The sequence below is a fragment of the Pleurodeles waltl genome, chromosome 11, assembly GCF_031143425.1.
Source record: "Pleurodeles waltl isolate 20211129_DDA chromosome 11, aPleWal1.hap1.20221129, whole genome shotgun sequence".
Classification (NCBI taxonomy): Eukaryota; Metazoa; Chordata; class Amphibia; order Caudata; family Salamandridae; genus Pleurodeles; species Pleurodeles waltl.
This window is the reverse complement of record NC_090450.1, coordinates 727,991,031-728,014,205: the sequence shown is the minus strand read 5'-3', so window position 1 is coordinate 728,014,205 and position 23,175 is coordinate 727,991,031.

Genomic DNA, 23,175 nt, shown 5'->3' with positions numbered 1-23,175 from the left:
AACTGAATTGTCATCTGCAAGTGATGCAACACAAGCTCTGGAGACTTGGCTTTGATCTTCTGAGAATTGCTGCAACCACCGCCATCACCTTCGTGAAGACTCAAGGTGCTGAAGTAAGACCAAATGGAAGGACCACAAACTGGTAGTGTTGCGACCCCACCACAAACCGGAGATACTTCCTGTACAACTTGAGTATAGGGATATGAAAGTAAGCATCCTGCAAGTCGACAGACACCATCCATTCTTCTTTGTTCAACGCCAGAAGTACCTGTGCCAGAGTCAGCATCTTGAATTTTTCCTGTTTGAGGAACCAATTCAAAATCCTCAGGTCTAGGATTGGTCTCAAACGACCGTCCTTCTTGGGGATCAGGAAATATCTTGAATAACAACCCTAACACCTTTTCTGCTCCAGAACCAACTCCACCTCACCTTTTGACAACAGGATCTAAACCTCCTGCTGCAACAACAGAAGATAGTCTTCCAAACAAAACGAGGGACGGGGAGGGATGGCAGGGGGGAAACTCCTGAAAAAAGAGAGCATATCCTTTCCTCACAATGTTTAGAACCCAGGAGTCCGATGTAATTAGCTCCCACTCGTGGAGAAAAAGACGTAATCTTCCCCCCTACAGGAGAAGCGTGGTCGAAAATGGGGAGAAAACTAGGGCTGCTTCTCTTGATGTTGCCCTCCAGAGGAAGAGGATGATGCAGGGTGCTGCTGGGTGGCCCCTCTTGTCCGAACCCTCCCCTGCCCTCTAAAGGATCGATATGGGAGGCTGGCAGGCTGTTGGACTGTGGACTGGGGGTCTTCCACGGTAAACGGCTCCACGCCCAAACCCCCGAACCTCCGAAAGGACCTGAAAGGGGTAGTAGAGGAGGCTTGCAGACCCAAAGACTTCGCCGTGGCCCTACTGTTTTAAAGCGCTCTAGGGCAAAGTCAGCTTTATCACCAAAAAGTTTTTCCCCAACAAAGGGCAGGTCCAATAGAGCAGTCTGCACATCAGAGGAAAAACCAGAGGACCTCAACCATGTGTGCCTCCTGGTAGCAATAGAGGTACCCATTGCCCTGGCCACCAAGTCTGTGGAATCCAGGCCAGACTGGATTATCTGTTTTGCTGCAGCCTGAGCATCTGATAGGAGTTCACCAAATTGTCCCTGCACCTCCTGCGGCAGGTCAGGAACCATAGCCCTAGCCGAATCCATCAGGGCGTGGACGTATCTACCAAGAACACAGGTAGCTTTCGCCGCCTTGAGAGCCATACTGCAAGAAGAGAAAGTTTTCTTTGCTAACTGCTCCATCCTTTTGGATTCCCTGTCCGACGGAATCACAGGGAAGGAGCCTGGTGCAGACCGTGTGGAACAAGAAGCCTGAACAGACTCTCCGGGGTAGGATGTTTTGATAAGAGCCCCGGATATCCAGGCGCCACCCTGTACCTCCTAGCCACAGACCTTTGACAGCAGGTGACAACACAGGCTTTCTCCATAGCTCTAGGATGGGCTCCGTAAGAGCATCATTAAACGGAAGCAACAGATCCGCTGAAGTTGAAGAAGGGTGTAGGACCTCCGTCAGAATGTTAGTTTTGATCTCTGCAGCAGGCAACGGTAGATCCAAAACATTTGCCGCCTTCCTAATCACAGTATGGAAGGAGGCCGCCTCCTCTGTGAACTCCCCTGGCGAAGAAAGGTCCCATTCCGGGGAAGTATCAAGCCCACTGCCTGAATCCAGCCCTTGACATTCTCCCAAGGGCTCCACAATCTCCCCTTCTTCCAACAACTGCCGCTGGTACTCTTCCTCTTCCAAAAGTCACAAGGCCTTTCTACGCGACCTCAGCCTGGCCTCTAACCTCAGTGTTGACATAGAATTGGCTGACGTCGATGACACTGGCTTCAAAACTGCAAGGCGTGTAACAGGAGAGGAAGGTTGGCTTCGATCTAATCCAGTATCCGGATCCGGCACCGGAGCGGATCCCAACGGCGCTGTGGACACATGAGGCTCCATCATCGGCGTCGACTGGTGGGGCGATGAGATCGGTGCCACAGGTCTGGAAGGCGACATCATCGGAACCGCAGGACCTCAAGGCGACGTCATCGGTACTGAACTGGCACCCTCAGCCGGATAGAAGGGCATAAACGGCACCGCCTCATAAGGAACCGGGGAGCCCAATGAAAATGCTAACAGACCTGTGGGACCAGCCGGTGGACCAGCAGGGGCCATAGCATAAAACATCGAAAACATGGCATTTAAAAATGCCGCTGGATCCACTCCTGGAGCCGGGAAGGCAGGATACCGCTGATATCCATGTTGCACTTGCGCTTGATGAACATCCGAATCATTTGCAGCAGGTGAAAATCGAGGACTCTCGGGAGGTGCAACTACCTCGAAGACCGACGGCGCCAGAGAAGCCTGAGGGCTCTGAGGTTGTGGAGTTACAATAGGACTAACCTCCCACGTCGTACGGCGCCACTGAGACAGAGACCTTGATCTTGAACGGATCCGAGCCCAACTATGCTGAGAGTCATGACGACGTCGCTTCTTGTGTCTCTTCGACGAAGTATGGGAAGAGGACCTGTGATGACTCTTATGCCCCTTCTTCACCTTGGCCAAAAATAGTTTGGCTTCTGTCTCTTTCAGAGCCTTAGGATTCATGCTCTGGCAGGATGCACACTCCTCGGCGTCATGCTCGGAGCTCAGACACCAAAGGTAATCATCATGAGGGTCAGTAACCGAATGCGACCCCCGCACTCTCGACATGGCTTAAATCCCTACTTCCTAGGAGGAGACATTGTAACTAGAAACCGGATTGTAACTAGTAACAAGATGGAACACCTTCAACAGTAGCAAGAGCTAGGAGAAAACCGTTAGAGTCGAAGGCACGGAAAAAAAGGAACTGACGTCAGCATGCCGGCGAGGACCTCTTATTGGCACGGTGACGTCCGATGGAGTCGCGTGGAGCCATGCAATTGTGACGTCCTCATCGACGTGGACAGCTAGGAAGAAGATTTTCAGTCGGATGCTGGCGCATGGGAGAATTCATAAGGTGAGGAATCCACAGGTAGTTGTATCCATCAGAAATAAAGGTATTTATTTGGGTGACACAGTACCAAAATATCTTAGAGACAATACTCCTTTTGGAGGTAAGTATTATACACAATATATACACTAGACACCAAAATTAGACAAGTAATTAGTCATAGGACAGTGCAAACAATAGGAAATGCTATAGAATGCATTGGGAGAAAATAGGTCTAGGGGCAACACAAGCCATATACTAAGAAAGTGGAATGCGAATCACAAATTCCCCCCTAGACAAGTGTAGTGTGTGCAGAATCGCTGGGAGTGTAAGAATACAGTAAAAGTAAGTAAATTACCCCACTCCGGAGCCCACTCCGGAGTTTCCTTAGGACACACTACACCTCGTGATTGGGATTTTGCAGTAACCAATCAAGTCTGCAAACAACAACTGCTGGATTCCTGGACCTGAAGACCTGCAAAAGAAGGGGACCAAGTCCAGAAGTCGAAAGAAGTTCCAGGAAGGGCAGGAGCCCCTGCCAACTCAGAAGAGGGTGCAAAAGAAGAGTACCCTGTTGGACGAAGATTGCAGTAATGCACCCTAGGAAGATGCCAGTGGGTTCCTGCTTGATGCAAAGGATGTCCCACGACATGAAGATGGATGCAGACATGATTTTGTGTTGGAGGTCACCAACAAGCCTTGGTGACGACAAAAGTGCATTTTGCGTCAAAATGGTGCTGGATGGACCCAGGAGGGACCTGGGGGCCTCAACTCTGTGTGAGGAGAAAGAGGGGGCACTCAGCCCTTTAGAGAGCCCTCAGGATGCCAGACAGCACCCACGGGAGTCCCAGGACAGGGGGACAAAGGAGGTGCAAAACGCAGTTGGTGCAGCACAACACAGGAAGGTTCCATGCCACCGGAGAACAACTCAACAAGTTGAGTGTCACGGGATGGAGTGCTGGGGACCTGGGCCAGGCTGTGCACGAAGGAATTTGCAAATAGTGCACAGAGGCCTCAGGAGATGAAGAAGACGCAGTACACAGGGGTACCGTCGCTCTCAGGGAAGGCAAGGTCTTACCTCCTCCAAATTGCGTCAGCAGGACCTCAGGACAGTCTATGTCGATGATGTCCACCCTCTGTGTCCTTAGGAGCATGCTCGTCGCTGTGAGAGGAGTCCAAGGGTACCGGTCGTTGTCTTGGAAGGTGCCTGTGTGAGCAGGGGAGTTGTCACCCCACAGGAGATATCTTCGGTCCTTCTGGTGCAGGGTGAAGACAGGGAGTCCTCAGAGCGTGCACACCATGGAAACTCTTGCAGTTGCTGGCTGGAGCTGAAGTTGAAGAGGAAAAGTATCCTTGTGGATACTTTGTTGCTGTTACAGCAGTTCCTGGAGCAGGCTGCGGTTGATCCGAGGTCAGAGAATGAAGTAGTAGTTGCAGAGGATTCCTGAAAGAAACTTGCAAGCAGAATCTGAAGAGAACCGACAGGAGAGACCCTAAATAGCCCTGAGAGGGGGATTGGCTACCTTATCAGGTGCCCTTCAAAGCATTTCCAGAGGCTGGGGGAGGCTACCCCTCCCCAGACTATAAAACCTATTTCTAAAGGGAGAGGGTGTAACACCCTGCTCTCAGAGGAAATGCATTGTTCTGCCTTCCTGGGACTGAGCTGCTCAGACTCCAGGGGGGCAGAACCCTGTCTGTGAGGTGGCAGCAGCTGTAGCTGCAGTGCAAGCATCAGAGAGCTGGTTTGGCAGTACTGGGGATCCATGGTGGAGCCCCCAGGATGCATGGAAAGGACCCCCACAATACTAGATTTGAAATGGGGGACAATTCCATGATCATAGACATGCTACATGGCCATATTCAGAGTTACCATTGAGGAGCTAAATATAGGTATTGACCTATATGTAGTGCACGCGTGTAATGACGTCCCCGCACTCACAAAGTCCTGGGAAATGTCCCAGAACTATGTGGGAGCACCTTTGCTAGTGCAAGGATGCCCTCACACCTAGTAACCTTGTACCTAACCTTCAGCAAGTGAAGGTTAGACATATAGGTGACTTACAAGTTACTTATGTGCAGTGAAAATGGCTGTGAAATAGTGTGTGCACTATTTCACGCAGGCTGCAATGGCAGGCCTGTGGAAGGGTTTGTGTGAGCTCCTTATGGGTGGCAAAAGAAATGCTGCAGCCCATAAGGATCTCTTGGAACTCCAATGCCCTGGGTACCTAGGTACCATATACTAGGGACTTTTAAGGTGGGTCCAGTGTGCCAATTGAAATTGGTAAATGAAGTCACTAGCCTACAGTGACAAATGTAAAAGCAGAGGGAGCATAAACACTGAGGTTCTGGTTAGCAGAGCCCCGGTGACACAGTCAAGCACTACTGACAACACATACATTAGGCCACAAACTATGAGCACTGAGGTCTTGGCTAGCAGGATCCCAGTGAGACAGGCAAAACAAACTGACATATAGGTTTTTATCTATGAGCACTGGGGTCCTGGCTAGCAGGATTCCAGTGACACAGAAAAACATATTGACACACACTCACAAACAGACCAAAAGTGGGGGTAACCATGCATGCAAGAAAGAGGCTACTTTCTCACAGGGTGCAGGGAGGTCAGCTCAGGATGGACACATCGTTGGAGTCACCTGGGGGTCCTCTCTTCAGCGTTGGTTTCTCTGGATATGGGCCAGAGGCGTCGGGTGCACAGTGGTGGGGACTCACGCTTCAGGAGCGAGGTGGTAGTCCATTTAAAGTTGTTTTCTTCTTTTTGCTTTGGACAGAGCCACTGTCCACAGGAGTTTCTTGGTCCTTAGGAGTTGCAGGGAAGTACTCTGAGTAGGCAGAGGTCGCTTGGACCGCAGGATGCGTCACTGTTGCAGGTTCTTTGAAACAGGAGACAGGCCGGTAGGGCTGGGGCCAAAGCAGTTGTTGTCTTCCTTCTTCTTTGCGGGGTTTTCAGGTCCGCAGTCCTTCTTCTTGTTAGGTCATCAGCAATCTGATTTCCTGGGTTCAGGGTTGGGCTCCTGTTTAGGGCTGGAGGGCAGTAGCCAGTGGCTACTGTTCCTGAGGGTGGCTGCACCCTCCTCCCTTTGGGGAGGGGGGCACATCCCTAATCCTAGTGGGCTAAATCAAAGCAAGATGGAGGATTTTCTAAGGAGGAGGTCACCTCAGCTCTGGTCAGCTTAGGGGTGGGCCTGGCTGAGGAGGTGACTCATCCTTGTTTTTCTCATTATCTCCTCCGGACGTGCCGCCAAAGATTGGGGCTGTGTACGGGGGGGCATCTCCACTAGCTGGAGTGCCCTGGGACGTTGTACACCAGGCTTGAGCAATCAAGGCTCACTGCCATCCAGGATAGGCTTTGTTCCTGGTCACAGAGTGCAGAAAGGCACTCACCCCATGTGGCCAGAAACTAATCTGGAAGTGGCAGGCTGTCAGAGACCGGTCAGCCTGGCACTAGCAGTTGGGTTGGCATGCAGGGGGCATCTCCAAGATGCCCTCTGAGTGCATTTCTCAATAAATCTCACAGTGGCATCAGTGTGGATTTATTGTGCTGAGAAGTTTGATACCAAACTTCCCAGTATTCAGTGTAGCTATTATGGAACTGTGGAGTTTGTGTTTGACAAACTCCCAGACCATATCCTCTTCATGGCTACCCTGCACTTACAATGTCTAAAAATTGACTTAGACACTGTAGGGGCATAGTGCTCATGCATCTATGCCCTCACTTGTGGTATAGTGCACCCTGCCTTAGAAGTGTAAAGCCTGCTAGAGGAGTGACTTACCTATGCCACTGGCAGTGGGCATGGCACTCTGATGGGAGTTTCATGTCGACAATCTTTTTCTCCCCACCAGCCCACACAAGCTGTGATGCAGTGTGCATGTGCTGAGTGAGGGGTCCCCAGGGTGGCATAATACATGCTACAACCTTTAGACACCTTCCCTGGTCACATGGCCCTTGGTACCAGGGGTACTTTTTACAAGGGACTAATCTGTGTGCCAGGGCTGTGCCAATTGTGGAGACAAAGGTACAATTTTTAGGGAAAGAACACTGGTGCTGGGGCCTGGTTAGCAGGGTCCCAGCACACTTTCAGTCAAAGCTGGCATCAACAAGAGGCAAAATGTTAGGGGTAACCATGCCAACAGTGGCATTTTCCTACAGCAAACAAAACAGAGATTTACCAAGACCAAAATGTATATGGAGTAATGAGGCTAGGGACTCGGTACACACTGCTGTCAGAAGGAATATGACAGCCAGAGAAGAGAAAACTGTAGAAGGGTAGTCAGTTGCTAAACTAGTGGTGTCCGTGAAGTTACAGGTCAACACAGGGTTCACACGTTTGGAAAACGGCAGCACATGTAGAACCACACCCAGAAACAGTTCTGCTCCTTGGCCTCTTCCCCGTTTGTTCTTTCCGATCCTTTATCTCTGTGTTTCAAAACAAGGGACCGGCCTGAGGCAATGTGTGGTCAGGGTTTAGCAGAAGAGGTCCACTGCACGCTGTATCCCTAATTAATTAAATAACGTAAGGCGGGTCCATTTGTATAATTTCTCACATGACAACACCCAAGATGGTACTCCAACTAAAGGCCAAATAATACAGCATCACAGTCCCCACAATTCTGGAGAAAATACGGGCAAGCTGTGGCTTAAATATATGTATCAAGGCTGTCCTCAGTTCGGAAACCTTTGGTCACAAATTTTTACAACAAAAATCCACGCTTTGTTTGAAGCTTTTGTGGAGCTCATGCCACACACGTGACACGAGCTTGTTTCTGGTTATAAGCGACATCTATTGGCGGTTAAAGTTACTCACGAATAGATCTTAAACATAGGAATAAAAACTAAGCATGCTTTTGTGATATACAAGTTGTAATTATATCTAGATATTTAGACAAATAGATTTATTAATGGCTTCATGAGGCCCTGAAAAAGAGTGTGGACTGCCTGGGACAGATAGTCCTGGTTGCTCCCGTTCTTGTGACGGCCCCGAGTAAACTAGATGCAGTACTGCACTCTCAATCAACAAGAGCAGGCAGGCTTGCTCCTCTAGGGCAGTGAATCCCAACCTTTTTATCACCGCGGACCAGTAAATGTTTGATAATTTTTCCGTGGCCTGCTTGTTTTGATTTAATAATTTTAATTTAATTGTATTTAAACATGCCTTCAAGATTTGAAGACCTCGGGCGGCCCGGTGCCGATTGATCCGCGGACCGGCACCGGTCCGCGGCCCGGGGGTTGGGGAACACTGCTCTAGGGTCTAAAGAACACCGCTACAACGGAAGCAAATAGGAGAAAGTCTGTTCTTTCAAAATAAAAAGTGCCAGGTGCAAAGATCAGAAAGTCAGACTGGAGGCTTTATGTGGAAAGTCTATTATAAGCCTTGGCATTCAACAAAGTCTATCGCTTATTTGTTTTATTTTTATGAACAGTTTTTTTTTAACGCTACTAACCACCTCATTTTGTGGCCTCAGAGCACTACGGAGGATGGTGCCGGCCAGGGCACATTTATTTGATTGAGGAAAGCATTGAATGTTAACGTCTAATCACTGTACATTGCACAAAGATTTTGGCAAAGCCTTAAATGGGATGATATCCAAAGCCCAGTGGGAAAGGGCATATCAGAATTAAGGGGCTTATTTACAAGCCACTTGCACTGCCGGTGCGTCACTTTTTCCCCATACAAAAAGTGTCTGACCGATGGGAGCAGCAAAAAGTTAGTCAATGAAGCTTTAATGGTTGGCCTACCCATAAGCCATTGTGAAGAGGTGTCACTTTAGGGATTTTCTGAAGGTGACGTAGTCACTTTCGAGTCTTCAATGGAAGGGTAGAGAGTTCCATGGGGACGAAACCTGGTGTTGAAGGGAATGACAGCTGAATCTTTTGTATCTGACTCAATGGGAAATTGGCAGGCGTAAGGTTTCAGGATGGTCGATATGGAGCAAAAAGTCAGGAGATGTATTTTGGAGGTATGTCACGTAAATCTTTATGTGCAATGTAGAGGATTTTAAAGGTGGTCATTTCTCTCAAGGGGCTACACTGTAGTGGCTCAGGGCTGGGGTGATGTGATAACACAGTTTCAATCATTTGAGCAGCCGAGTTCTGCACACTTTGGGGCTTATTTATAAGCCCCGTGGCACAGGGCAGCACATCAAGTGAACTTGCTGTGCTGCCCTGCGCCTCAGGGAAAGGACAGAAATCCACTGTATCTAAAGATAGTGCACATTTCTGTCCTCTCCCCCTGCGCTGGTGCACAATGGGCAACCTAGCTCTGACGCAGACACCCTTGCATATGATGCAAGAATTCCTGCGTTGCAGACAGGATTGTTTTTGTGCAGGAAGTGGTCACCGTCCTGCATAAAAACAATCCAGGAAGGCTTTTTCCTCTTTCTATGTGTGCTTAGAATGCAGCTCACATAGAAAGAGGGATAAATGAGGAGAAATAAAGATATTTCTCACTGTTGCACCTCCTCTAGGGAGGCGTAACACCGACACATTTCAAGGTTTACAGATTCTTGTAAATCTGGGAGTGCATCAAAATCCATCAAAATCCATGGGTGTTGCATGGGAAAACCTACCGCAATGCCCATGGAATGCAGTATACGTCAACGCAGGGACTTGCGCTGCATTGCCTTACACCATAGCTACAAGGCCATGAATAGCCATGCAATTTGGCTTTGCGTAGCCTTGTAGATGTGGGCCTGCATTATGCACTGCCGGTGCATCACAAAAAGTGACATGCCGGTGGTGCACAGGGCTTGAATATAAGTCCCTGAGCATTTTAGCGAGGGATGTGTTGGGGACACCTGTGAAAAAAAGGCCATTGCAGTAATCCAAGCAGGACAGAACAACTGCCTCCCATGCCATCATTTGCATTGGAAAGTTGCATATCGTAATGAAAAGCATCGCTCTGAATCAAGGGGCATACTATGGGTAGTACATGGGCATTCCCTTGCAACCATTTTTGGGTTTTGATGCAAAACCCTAACTACTAACATTTATAGACAGTGATTTGTGCCAAAAATTAACGCCTTCTTGAGGTAGGCATAGCAGTGAAGCAAGTTTTAAAATTCTCTATTTTTCAACTTTGTATGTGTACTACACCGTATACACAGTGCACAGTGGGAAAAGTATTAAAGCACAGTTTTTGTAGTGGAAGGTGTCCTCACTATGCACTATGATGCAAAATGCATACATGCTTGTACTACAGAAGTGAAAAGAAGGTGCTGAAAAGGAAAGAGACGAGGTGTGAGATATGTAGAGAGAGTGTTTTAGAAAGATATGAAGATGACAAGAGCATACATGCCTAACAAAGAGACAAGACCTTGCCCCTTCCACTGACCACAGTAAAATTAGAATCTGCTTAAAAAGTTTAAACTACTTTATGTATGTCTGCATAACTATCTATACATCTCTCTCTCTCTCTCTCTATATATATATATATATATATATGTATATATATACACCCACACCCACACATACATACATATATACATACACACACACACGTGCTCACGTCTCCCCACCAGTTTTATCTGTGGGCCCTTCTGTGCCCACCTAAAAACACACCTAGATGCCACTGGTGTTTTTAAACCAATGTTACACCAAAGGTGTGTGCTACTTCTTCCCTAACTTTCTCCCACTAAGCACAAGAGTACAAGACCACAATCAGAGTACAAAAAGTGATTTGAATAGCATTTTTATTTTATTGAAAGGCAGAGTGTGGTGAAATCGAATTGAGGTTTCTCTCTTTCTCTGATACTTGAAGCTAAGTCGACCTGAACTCTTCAAATACTTGAATAAACCCATAATAGAAAAACTGTGAGTATAACTTTCCTGGGGTGAACCCCACAGTTTAAATTCTAGTACCTTTATTTTGCCTATAGCTTCAACATGTTTTAATATGTGAATGATAAAGGTGTAATTTCAAACATAAATGTGTTATTTTTAGATTGCATCATTTACCATGCTACTTGTTATGTAAGGATAAGTTGCTTACCTTAAATCCTAGTTGTCTTCCAGGGGAATCCTCATCAAAATCATAAGCACTGAATATTCCCCCTATGAACATATGCAGTCTACAGTAAAGGCTAAAAATGCTCAATTTGCACAGAGTTTTTCTTTAATAAGCATCTCACCAGACTCAAGCATTTCTGTAAATCAGAAAAGAGAGAGCATAAAATGCAAAGACAGCCTTTATTGAAAGAAAACTGCAAGGACATGTACAGGCATTGTTAGCCAATAGGCGGCATTAAATGCATACCAAGAGAATACTGGCACTGTGCCTTTAAGACCTCCAGGACCTCCTGCATCCAGTCATGCCCCAAAGGTGACGGTTAGGTCAGTACTTTTTTACGGTGATATGAAGAACAGAACACAGCCATGTATAAATTGCTGCATGAAAGATTTCTCCAGGGAGGTGGGCGAGTTGCTTATGACTTTGATGTGGATTCCCAGAGAAGAGAACTAGGATTACAGGTAAGTAATTTATCCTTCTCTTCCAGGGAATCCTCATCAATAGTCATAAGCACTGAATAGAATAGCAAGCCCACTCCACATCCCTGTGGGCGAAGCAAGAGCAAGCAGAAGCAGTTGACATGTTTATTTGAATAGGTTTCTTAAGGAGACCCACCCTACTTGGGTGTCTGTCTTAGTGTGTGAATCTAGACAGCAATGCCTTGTGAAAGTACACACCGAGTTCCAAGTAGCAGGTTTACAGATTTCGGAGATGGGATCATTCTTTAGTAGGGCTGCTGTTGCCGCCTTGCACCTTGTAGAGTTGGCTTTTGGCCTGGCAGGTACCTGTTTGCTGGCCAACTGGTAGGTGAACAGAATACAAGGAACTATCCATCTACAAATGGTTTGTTTAGAGGAGGCAATGCCCGTCCTCATAGGGCAAGAGTTCACAAACAGGGGGTCAGACTATCTAATGGTTTTGGTCTTGTCTAGATAAAATTTCAGCACTCTATTAAGATCTAAAGAGTGCAACGCTTTTTCCGCTGTTGTGGAAGGATTAGGAAAGAACGTGGGAAGTGAAATCATCTGGTTAATGTGGAAATTTAGACACAACCTTGAAAAGAAAAATGGGGTGAGTTGTCATCATAACCCTGTTTGCATGGAACACCGTGTAAAGCTGTTTGGGACAGACAGTCTGAATTTTGCTGACTCTGCATGCCGAAGTAATAGCGACAAGAAAAGCAGTCTTCCAGGTAAGGTGCTGTAGGGATGCCTTGTGTATAGGTTCAAAAGGTGGACCCATGAGTTTCGAAAGCACCACATTCAGCTCCCAAGGAGGACAAGGGAAACACACAGGTAGGAACACCTTTTTCAGTCCATCTAAGAAATCTTTAACTACAGGCATGTGGAAGAATGAAATATAAGTAGGTAACTTCCTATAAGCAGAGCCACTGGAATTATGTGATTGTGTGGCTGCAGGGTTTTTCGCATAATTATAGATTTGCTGTATTTACCACATAATCCTTCACATGCTGCATAAACTAAAGATTAAACATTTGTTTTTTTTTTTGTTTAGCTCAAACGGTTCAAAAGTTAATAAAAATGCAGCAACATTTGTTGCCACGCAGTGATAGGCCCTTTGCAAGGCCAGACTTCTCACCTTTTTGTTGCTTACTGCTATACTTTGGGTATTAAAATGGGACTAATGAGGTGCTCCCAATGCCCTGACAGTGTTACCAAGTTTAACAATTGCAAAATAATTAAGTAATATTAGTACAAAATATGCCTCATTATGGCAAATAATTTGCCTTTCCTTGCTGCATAATTTACTTAATCCTGCCACATAATATGGCCCTCTCCTGCCGCATAATTATAGTGGTCCTGCCTATAAGCAGTAATCGCTGCACATATGTACCCTAATAGAAGAAAACTGCAAACCAGGTTTAGCTAAGTGGAGGAGATAGGGTAATATGACTTCCTCCTTCCCCAGAACTGGGTGGAAATGATTCTGAACACACCACATGTAAAGCCTCTTTCATTTAAAAGTGTAAGAACGTTGGGTTGATGGTGTTTTAGACTCCCTAAGAATATGCATGCATTCCTGAGAAAGGCCTAAGTGTCCGTACTTCAGGAATGCAGGAGCCATGCTGTGAAGCTCAGCGAGGTAAGGTTGGGGTGGAAAATCTTCCCTCCAAACTTGTAGAGGAGATCCAGTCTGCACGGCAATCTCCTGTGTGGTCTTTCTGACAGGTGGAGGGGATCCGGGAACTATCACTGGCAGGGCCATTCTAGGACTATCAGGATTATTCTGGTCCTGGCTTTGTACAGTTTGTTGTTGACTGCTGGGATCAACGGAATGGGGGGAAACACGTAAAGAAATCTCCCGGACCAGTCCATCAAAAGGACATTCCCCCTTGTTCCTGGTCGGTAGAACCTGGATGCAAAGTCTGGGCATTTTTTGTTGCTTTCGTCTGCAAACAGGTCTATTTGTGAGTGACCCCATTCTCTGAAGATATTTCACACATCGTCATGAAGAATCCGGTCATGCGATTTGGCGAAGTTTTGGCTGAGAGATTCCGTACCAAAGACTTCCGGGTGGACGACCAACTCTTTGTGGGATATGTGGGTTCAAAGAAGAAGAAGGCGGTGCAGAAGAGGACCATTTCAGGATGGGTGCTCTTATGCATCAAAATGTGCTACACTCTGGATAAGAAGCAACCCCCTGATGGTTTGCGTACTCACTCCACCAGAGCTACTGCTGCTACCACAGCGCTAGCACGGGGCCTTCCTGTCCTTGACATCTGTCAGGCAGTAACGTGGGCATCTCTGCACACTTTTACCAGACACTACTGCCTGTTCAGTCAGGTCCGCAGGGACGGCTACTTTGGCCGTTTGGTCCTGCAGGACTTCTTGGTGTGATCTTGGTTCATGGCCCACCACCGGGGATGGTATTGCTCGGGTATCTATTCAAAGTAAGGAATCTGCAACTAGAAGTCTCTATCAGATGTACAAGTTGCTTACCTTTGGTAACAATATATCTGGTAGAGACATATTCTAGTTGCAGATTCCTTACCGACCTGCTCATTCTCCCCACACTGCGAACTGATTTCTAGGGATAGGAGCTTCCCTTTAAGGGCCCTAGTTTTGGCCCACCATTCTCAGTGTTCTTCACGGCTCCTCGCTACTGCCGTGGAAAGTTGTGACAAGAAACTGACATCAGCTCGTCGGGGTGGTGCCTATATACAACCCAGACATCATAACGGTGACCACAATAAGGAAGCCGTCGGTCAGCAGTGGTCTGCACTCCAGTCAAATGCCCATGGACATCAGTCACCTCCTGCCCTCTCCAGGGGCACCTCCGGTGGTCACCTCTAGAGACTGATCGACCCGGGACCTCAGTGCGCCACCTGTCCGCGGCCGGCCCATCCCAGGGCCCCAGGTCCTGACCCTCCTCTCCTCTACCACACGAGGTGCAGACCAGGGCCCTGGCCTCACGCTGCCTGGGTCCAGCACCTCTTACTGGTGTCCGCCGCCTCTGTACCATATGAGTTCTTCAGCGAAGGGGAGATCTGTCAGGCTTGTATGCCCAAACCCCGCTCCACCGTGGACTCCACTCCTTCTCCGGCCAAACAGGATCAGGGGCACCGCCTCACACCAGCCCCCACCCACTTCCAGCAAGCTGGGCAGGCCCCGGTCACGGCCCGATCCCAGCACCTCTCAGGGCCCTGGCCACCTCCACTCCACCTCCGGGGCCAGGGGGAGCGGCAGCAGCCCCGCACACTCCACCAGCTGGCCCAATTGTGGGCAGGGGTGGGCCTACTCCATCACGGCCCAGCTCGGCCCCTGCCCCTCTTTGCAGCTGTTGGGTATCAGCCCCACAACGCCACCGGGTCCCAGGCCCCTCCACACGGGCCTGTCTTTGCTGGCCCGGCCCCGGGCCTCAGATGCCCCCCGGCATCCATGGGGAGGCGGTGCCCAACAGCAGACACTACAATGCTGCACCAACTCCAGGCAGGGCCGGAGACACTGCCTCTCACCAGCCCCGGCGCTTGTCCAGCGGGCCGTGCAGGCTCCCCTCGCCACTCAGGGCCCCACCACCTCCACCTCGTCACTGGGCCCGCGCGGACTCCAGGTCACGTGGCAGCCCAGTCTGCCGATTGTGAGCAGGTGCGGCCTACACCAATGCGGCCTCCTCGGCCCCTGCCCCTCTTCTCAGCGGTCGGGCCCACCACAGCCACCAGGGCCCAGTCCTCTCCAAATGGGGCCCGTGGTCCTCGATCCAGCCCCGGGCTCTGGATAGCTCCTCGATCCCATGGGGGAGGGCTGCACCTCACAGCAGGTGCCCCAGGATCGCTCCGCCAAGTCCCAGGCCCAGACGAGGCCGGGGGCCGCGCCTCAGCACAGCCCCCCCTCTCAGCTGGGTAGGGAGGGCCACTGCCACCCCCCCAGGCCACCCTGATCGCATGCCTCCAGGCTCCACAGCCGCAACAGCTCTCCGGAGCCCAGGCCGTCCTGCCCGGCATCTCTCAAACCCGCGAGCAGCTGCCATATTGCTTGTGCCTGCTGCCTGGGTTTTCATCATCTCTCCTCCCTATGGCTCGATGGCAGCTGGAAAGATGCCCTCTTTCAGTTCACCACCCATCCAGTGTCAGGCCAGGTCCGCCTGCCCCAATCTTGCGTGGCCAATGAGCAGCGTGGAAGGTGGCTGATGACAGAGGAGTCCGGAGCATTCTCAAAGTCAACCGCCATTTTGACGCCCTAAGCCACGCCTCCCCTCTATACAACTTTTAAGATTCATTTGTCACTGGTAATGAAACGCCACTCGTTGAGGTGCTTGATGAGTGGGTAACAGAGACAGAGGAAGCAACATCTCATTGCTTGCTTCGTGTTCTGGATGAAGATGGAGGTTGCCAATTAGCTCCTCGTTCCTGCGTTGTCTTGCAGGACTGGTATTGGGGTCTTCCTTGTCGATGTTGTTGTCGTGGGACCCAGAGAGGGGTTTAAACCCTATTTTAGCAGGGACCTCTGTCATACGGTCTATACCTTTGGCAGAAGTCTTTCCGTTTTTCTAGACCAATGGCCTTGAGTGTGTCTAATTTCATTTTTTTATTTTGACCATCTTGTCATGTGTGTGCAACCCAAATATGGAGTTGCCAGTGAATGGAAGGTTAAGGATACGCTGTTGTGCCTCTGGTTTAAGGCCTGTGAGATGAAGCCATGATGAACGTCTGGCACATATCCCATGAGAGTATCTGTGAGCCACCAGGTCTGAGCCATCTGCTGTTGCATTAATTATTTGGTTAGATACCAGGCCTCCTTCTTCAGGATATCCTGGAAGTCCTGTCTTTCTTCTTTGGGTAGTTTGTTTGTAAATCTGGAGAGTAAATCCCAGAGATACCTGTCATATCTCCCCAGTAATGCTGATGCGTTGGAAACTTTCATAAATGAGGATGATGTGCCCCACATTTTCCTTCCCAAGGAGTCCATCTGCTTACTTTCCTTATCCAGAGATCTGAATGATGATGCTGCAGTGGATTGCATCTTTATGGCAGCAGCTATAATGACCGAGTCCGGTGGAGGGTCCTCTTAGAAATAAAGGATCTTGATCTGGGGCCTTGTATTTGTTTAAGATTCTTGTAGGAGCAGCTTGTAATGAGGCTGGAGTAAGAAAAATGTCCATTATTGGTTGTAGGAGGCTTGGAACTAAAGGAAGCAACTGTCTTGCAGAGGACCGATGATGCAAAGTCTCAAAGAAGATCGAGGAAGTTGCAGTGGGTGCTGGAATATCAATGTTTAATTCAGCAGCCCCTCTCATCAATACCTTATTAAAAGTGTTGATGTCATCTTTTGGGGATACTCTTGCTGGTGGAGAGTCCGTTAGAGTAGGTGAATAATCTTGTATTTACGACTTCGTTGATGAAGACCAGGTAGGGAATCTGCGTACCTGATGGCGTGATCTAGTACGTCGAGATGTTCAGGCAGGAGTAGGGTATCTTGTTTTGGACCTGCATCGAGACCTACTCCTTGTCCGTGTCCTGGTCTTGCGCTGAGTACTGACCTCTCTAGGTAACCTAGATCATGTGGGGGACCTAGCTGGACTAGTATGTGCCAGACGATGTATAGTGACTTCATCTTGAGGAGTTGGCGAAGGTGTCTGCAGGGCATACCATGTGGGGGAGTATACCTGTGAATATTGAGAGTCCAGGTTCTGTGGAACCTGACCCTCTTGAGCACTTTCCAGCCATCTTTGTGAAAGGTAAGTAGGGGATGAGTTTCTCCCTGTAGATGAGTGGGAGGAAGCTCCTGACATCGCAGAAAAAGGTCGCCCTTGTGTCTCTTGTCAAGGAGATGAGTGGTACCTTGAAGTGGATGGACCTGACTGTGGGTGAACATTGCCTCAACGTCAAGTGAGGAGGTACTGACGTCAACCGGGGTCTTGTGGATGAGCCATGCCCGAAAGAAGTCTTAGTCAGTGAGTGATGCCTCGATGTTGAACGGCGTTGAATTGATGTAGACAGAGAGTGCCTAAATGCATCTCTCAACGTTAGATGGTGTCCGGGTGCCACTGACAGAGATAATCTAGGAGATGTCTGTCTCGACGTTGGGTGGCATCTGGTTGCCTTTGACAGAGACAGTGAAATCTGTTTTGACATCGACAAATGATGATATGTTACAGTCAACATAGTCTTCATTGTCGGAGCGTGCCTCAACGTCGATTGACTCTGGACGGCTATCAATGGAGTTGCAGCACGATGGTGCTGGCTCGATGTTGGCCGTGGTGAACCGTTGTTGGAGATTTCTCCCCAGACATGTGTTGATGACGATCAACAGTGAGGAACTTTCTTTGATGTTGTGTCCTTCGAATGTCTTATGGTAATGTGTCTCCATCAAAGGAGACCCTTCTCTCGATGTTGGTCACCATCACTGCTGCGACAATGGCGGTGTTGCAGGTGAGAAGTACCTCAAGGGTGCGGGCACTTTCAACATCGATCTCGACGTCGACGAGGAACAGATAGGAGTTTTCCTAACTCTAGATGTGGATCTTGTATGATGTTTTTCTCTCTTTTCTGTAGATCTGCCGCTAGAGACTTCTTTGTGAAGAAAGGTGGTCTTGGAGGAGGATAGCAGTCCTCCTGATGCAGCATTTTCTCTCTCTTGCAGGCGTTGGAGACAAATCTTCTCTCTATTCTTCAAACTTCTATTAGAGAGGGGTTGTGCTTTCTTTTTGCCACAGGCAGGGCAGTTGATGAAAAGAGAGGGCATTTTTGACTGGAAAAAGTAAAGGTTTCTGTCAAAAGATTATTTTCTCTTTACTCTAGATGGCAAAAGACTTAGAGTGAAGTAGATAAAATTAGCTGTAAGTAGTAATTTCTTGACAAACAAGCCAGAAATTGGGAGCTCAGTGCTCCAGGATCCTTCTGAAGTAGCTGTAAAAAAAGAACTGACCAGTCACATTTGGGGCATGATGGGATATACAAGGTCCTGGAGGTCTTAAAGGCATGGTGCCAATAGTCTCTTGGTATGCTTTTAATGCAACATATTGGCTAACAATGCCTGTGCATTTCCTTGCAGTTTTATCCTAAATAAAAAGGCTGTGTTTGCATTTTATGCTCTCTCTTTTCTGATTTACAGAAATGCTTGGGTCTGGTGAGATGTTTATTAAAGAAAAACTCAATGTAAATTGGTCATTTTTAGCCTTTATCATAGGCTGCATAGATATATGGAAATACATGTATATATATATATATTACCCTAATATAACTCATGCAAGCTGTCTCGTGAAAACCTGCCCTTTACCTCTGTGTCACTCTGGAAGAGCGGGCCTTATTCATCAAAGGAGTGCTGTCTATAGAAATATAAATTATGATGAATACACTTAGAGCTGACCTGCTCCAGGTCATGAAACATGGCAGTGGTAGAGTGAGGAAACAGAAGATAACAGGGAGGATATGTTATTTTATGTCTATTTGTACACTGTTAGGGTATCTAGGTGCTTGAGAAGGTGTGTAGGTAAGCGTCCCCTCAGGGTAATTTGAAGAGCCAGGTTTTAAGCATCTTACAGAACCTAACAAGTGAGAAGGGGGCTCCGATGTGTTGTGGGAAGCCGTTCCATGTTTTTGGTGCAATATATAAGAAATAAAAACCTTCTGTTCTGCTCTTGTGAATGCAGGGTATATGTGTGTGTGACATCAAAGCTGAGCATAGGAATCTGTTAGGCTGGTAAAAGTGTATGCAGTTGCTGAAGTATGCTGGACCAGTGCTGCGTAAGGCTTTGTATGTGTGCATGAGGAGTTTGAATTGGCTGTGTTTGTGAATAGGGATCCAGTGGAGCTCTCAGGGGTGGGGTGAGATGTGGGTTCGGAATGGGAGGCCGAGTATGAGTCTTGCAGTGGCATTCTGGATGATCTGGAGACTGTCTAGGAGCTGCTTGGAGATTCCAGCATAGAGTGCATTGGCGTAGTTAAACCTGCTGGTGATGAGTGCCAGCAGTACAGTACATCTGGTGTTCTGTGGGAGCCACATGAAGATTTTTCATAGCATACGTAGGATGTGGAAGCAAGCGGCGCCCACTGTGATGACTTGTGCTGTCATGTTGAGCTTGTTGTCCCAGATGATCCTGATATTCCTGGCTTGGACGGTGGGTGCTGGTGTTGGTCCTAGCTCAATTGGACATGAGGTGACATCCCACGGTGACATCTTGTTTTTGATGACCAATACTTCTGTCTTGTCAGAGTTGAGCTTCAAGGGGGACCACTACAGATTGGGTTATTGGTCTCTTCTAGGAAGGGTGGCAGTCTGATTTTTTGGGTTCTTTCCGTGAGGAAGGAACAGATCCATTTGGGTGCCGGTCCTTGATGTCAAACTTGTGGAGTCTTCTGACGAGTGTGTTATGGAATAAGGTGTGGAAAGCCATGTAGAGGTTGAGCAGGATGAGGGCCGCTGTTTCTCTTTGGTCCAGGATAGTTCCGATGTCATCGATGGCTAGGATGAGTGCTGTTTCTATGCTGAGGTTCTTTCTGTAATCTGACTGAGTGTTATCAAGTCGGTTGTGTAGTTCAAGGTGGGTTGTCAGCTGCTTGATGACGGACTTCTCTATCACTTTGGCTGGGTAGGGAAGCAGGGAGATAGGTCGGAAGTTGCATGCTTCCAGACTTCTGGAAATGTGACGTATATGATGGAGGTGTTGATGACGCTAGTGAGGGTTGTGCTGATTGGTGATGCTCCCAGGTTGTAGATGTGGTGGGGACAAGGATCCGATGGGGCCCTTGAGAGGATAGCCCGCATGATTGTTGCTGTGTCATCTCTGGTGAGGGTTGTCTATTCTGTTAGGTGGTTGTAATGGTTTGATATGGATAGATTGGTGATGAAATCGCTGGGGTCGGGTTGGTGTGTGAAGCTGCTGTACTTATGTAGGAAAGTCCCTCTTTTTAACATGGTTACCCCCACCTTTTGCCTGTTGTCAGTGAGCTTAGACTGTTTTCACTGGGATCCTGCTAATCAGGACTCCAGTGATTGTGCTCTTGCCTTTAAACTTGTTTGCCTTGGTACCCTTTACACACCACAATTGGACTACTGGGGTACCCCTCTAAGTCCCTAGTGGTACTTAGGTATCCAGGTTATTGGTACACCAGGGGTCTCCCATGGGCTACAGCATGTATTATGCCACCAATGGGAGCCCATGCAAACTGTGTCTGCAGGCCTGCCATTTGCAGCCTGCGTGAAAGGTGCATGCACCCTTTCACTGCTGGTCACTACACCAGGGCACTGTAAGTCACCCCTATGGTAGGTCTTTCCAGCACTAAGGGCAGGGTGCAGGTCCTTGTGTGTGTGGGCACCTCTGAAAGAGCAGAGGTGCCCCTACAAACTCCCGTTTCGAGTCCCTGGACTTAATAAGTTCAGGGAAGCCATTTAAGCTGTGTACTGGCCATAGGTCACTACAGTGGCAGCCCGTCCTTTAGGGCGGAGGGGCCACGCCCCCCCACCCCATGAAGAGTGTCTGTCAGGCTGAACAAAGGTCAGCCTGACAGACACTCTTCATGTTCAGGTCAGGGAGCCAGGAACAGACATGCGCGATTTGCGCAGACTCCTGGCTGCCTGAGCTGAACTTTGCTGGGCTGAGGAGATCACAACCCATATGGGCGTGACCTCATCGGCCCAGCAAAAGTGCCTTGAGGCGCTCCCCTGGGTGACGAGGAAAGCATCACCCATTGACACTCTCCCTGGGCGCTTCAGGTTTAAGCCCTGAAGTGCTCAGGGCGAGTGTCAATCAGTGACACTTCGTCACAGAGTGGGGTGGGGTCAGCAGTCTCACTGACCCCATCCCACTCTGTGACGAGGCTGGGACTGCTGCCTTCCCTCATTGGCTGACCTCAGGTCAGCCAATGAGGGAAGGCAGCAGTCCCAAACCTCCTGGGACCTGGAGGCTAAAGGTAAGTGTGTGTGTGTGTGTGTGTATGTATGTGTATGTTATGTTTTACATTGAATGTTTGGTGTGCGCGTGCATGTTTGAGTGTTATGAGTGTTGTTTATAGATGTGCGTGCATGCGTGTGTGAAAGAATGTGTGTGATCTTGTAAAATGAATGTTTGGTGCGTGCGTGCATGTTTGAATGGAATGAGTGTTGTTAATGGATGTGCGTGCGTGCGTGTGTGAAAGAATGAATGTGTGTGATCTTGTAAAATGAATGTTTGGTGCGTGCGTGCATGTATGAATGGAATGAGTGTTGTTAATGGATGTGCGTGCGTGTGTGAAAGAATGAATGTGTGTGATCTTGTAAAATGAATGTTTGGTGCGTGCGTGCATGTTTGAATGGAATGAGTGTTGTTAATGGAAAAGCGTGCGTGCGTGCGTGTCTGTATGTGAAAGAATGAGTCTGTGTGAATGTGTGTGTGTGTTTGTGTGTGTGCCCCGCCCGCCCCCCTCCAAAAGCTGCCGGCCGCCACTGGGTCACTACCTATGGTCCAGCTACATAAATGTAACTCCGAACTCAAACATGTCAGAATCATACCCCAATACTGATGCCATGCACTCTGGGGCTTATTAGAGGACCTTCCAGTATTGCTCCTACCAGTCTTCCAGGGTCTTCGAACAGCCTACGCTGCTTCATCCACTCAGACAGGATTCTGCCCTTCTGCTGCTTGACCAGCTCAAGCAGGGGATGGCAGAACAAACGATTTCCTTTTGGAGAGGGGTGCAACCTCCCCTCCCTTGGAAATAGGTGTTACAAGGCTGGGGAGGAGTAGCCTCCCCACGTCACTGACTTGCTTTGAAGGGCACATTTAGTGCCCTCCTTCCATAATCCAGTTTGCACCAGTCTAGGGACCCCTGGTTCCTACTCTGGAGCAAAAGTGCACAAGGGAAAGCTGAGTGATCACTCCCTTGTCCATCACCACCCCAGGCATGGTGGCCAGAGCTCCTCCAGGTGGCCACTTGATTCTGCCATCTTGAAAACAAGATGGGCAGAGAGCCCTGTGAGCAGCTGACGGGTCAGGTTAAGCAGATGACATCAGAGACCCCCTCTGATAGGTGGTCACCTTGCAAAGTGACCAAGCCCCTATTTGGGGTATTTAGGGACTCCCTTGTGGGTGGGTCCCCAGCGGCATTGTGAAAGACTCCACAAGGACTCCTCTGCAGCAACATCTTCTGCTCCTGGCCACTGGAACCGCTGCTGGACTCCACAGGAACCGAACAAGACTGCACCACTGAGACAACCTCTCCTTGAAAAAAGATTCTATGGCTTCTGTCAGCACTTTGCAACATTTTCACAGCTGTGCATCCTCTGCAGTCAGCAAGACTCCAGCTGTACCAAATAATCAAGAAGGGATCTCTCTTGGAGTGAAGGAATCACCCCCCTGCATCTACAGTCACCTAAGACAACAATGTCCGGCTGCTGACATCTGCTGTCTTCTGGACCTGCGAAGATTCTCCTACACAGGTGGTGGTTCTGAGGGATCCTCTGGGTCCTCTCTGCCTTCTCTCCGACTTGAGAAATGGTGAGCCCTTGCTTCTTCCTCCAGGATGTGATGGGCAATGCAAAAGCCAAGTTAACAGGATTCAAAAGTATGAAAAAGGAAAGAACCAACAAGTTGAGTTCACCTCCCTTTTCTAGAAGTATATATTTATCAAGCAACCACCCCTAAAATCTGTTGAGTAGTGGTTTGGCTCACTGTGGCTGGGAAACCAAAGCGGGACCTGTTAATGTGGTCTA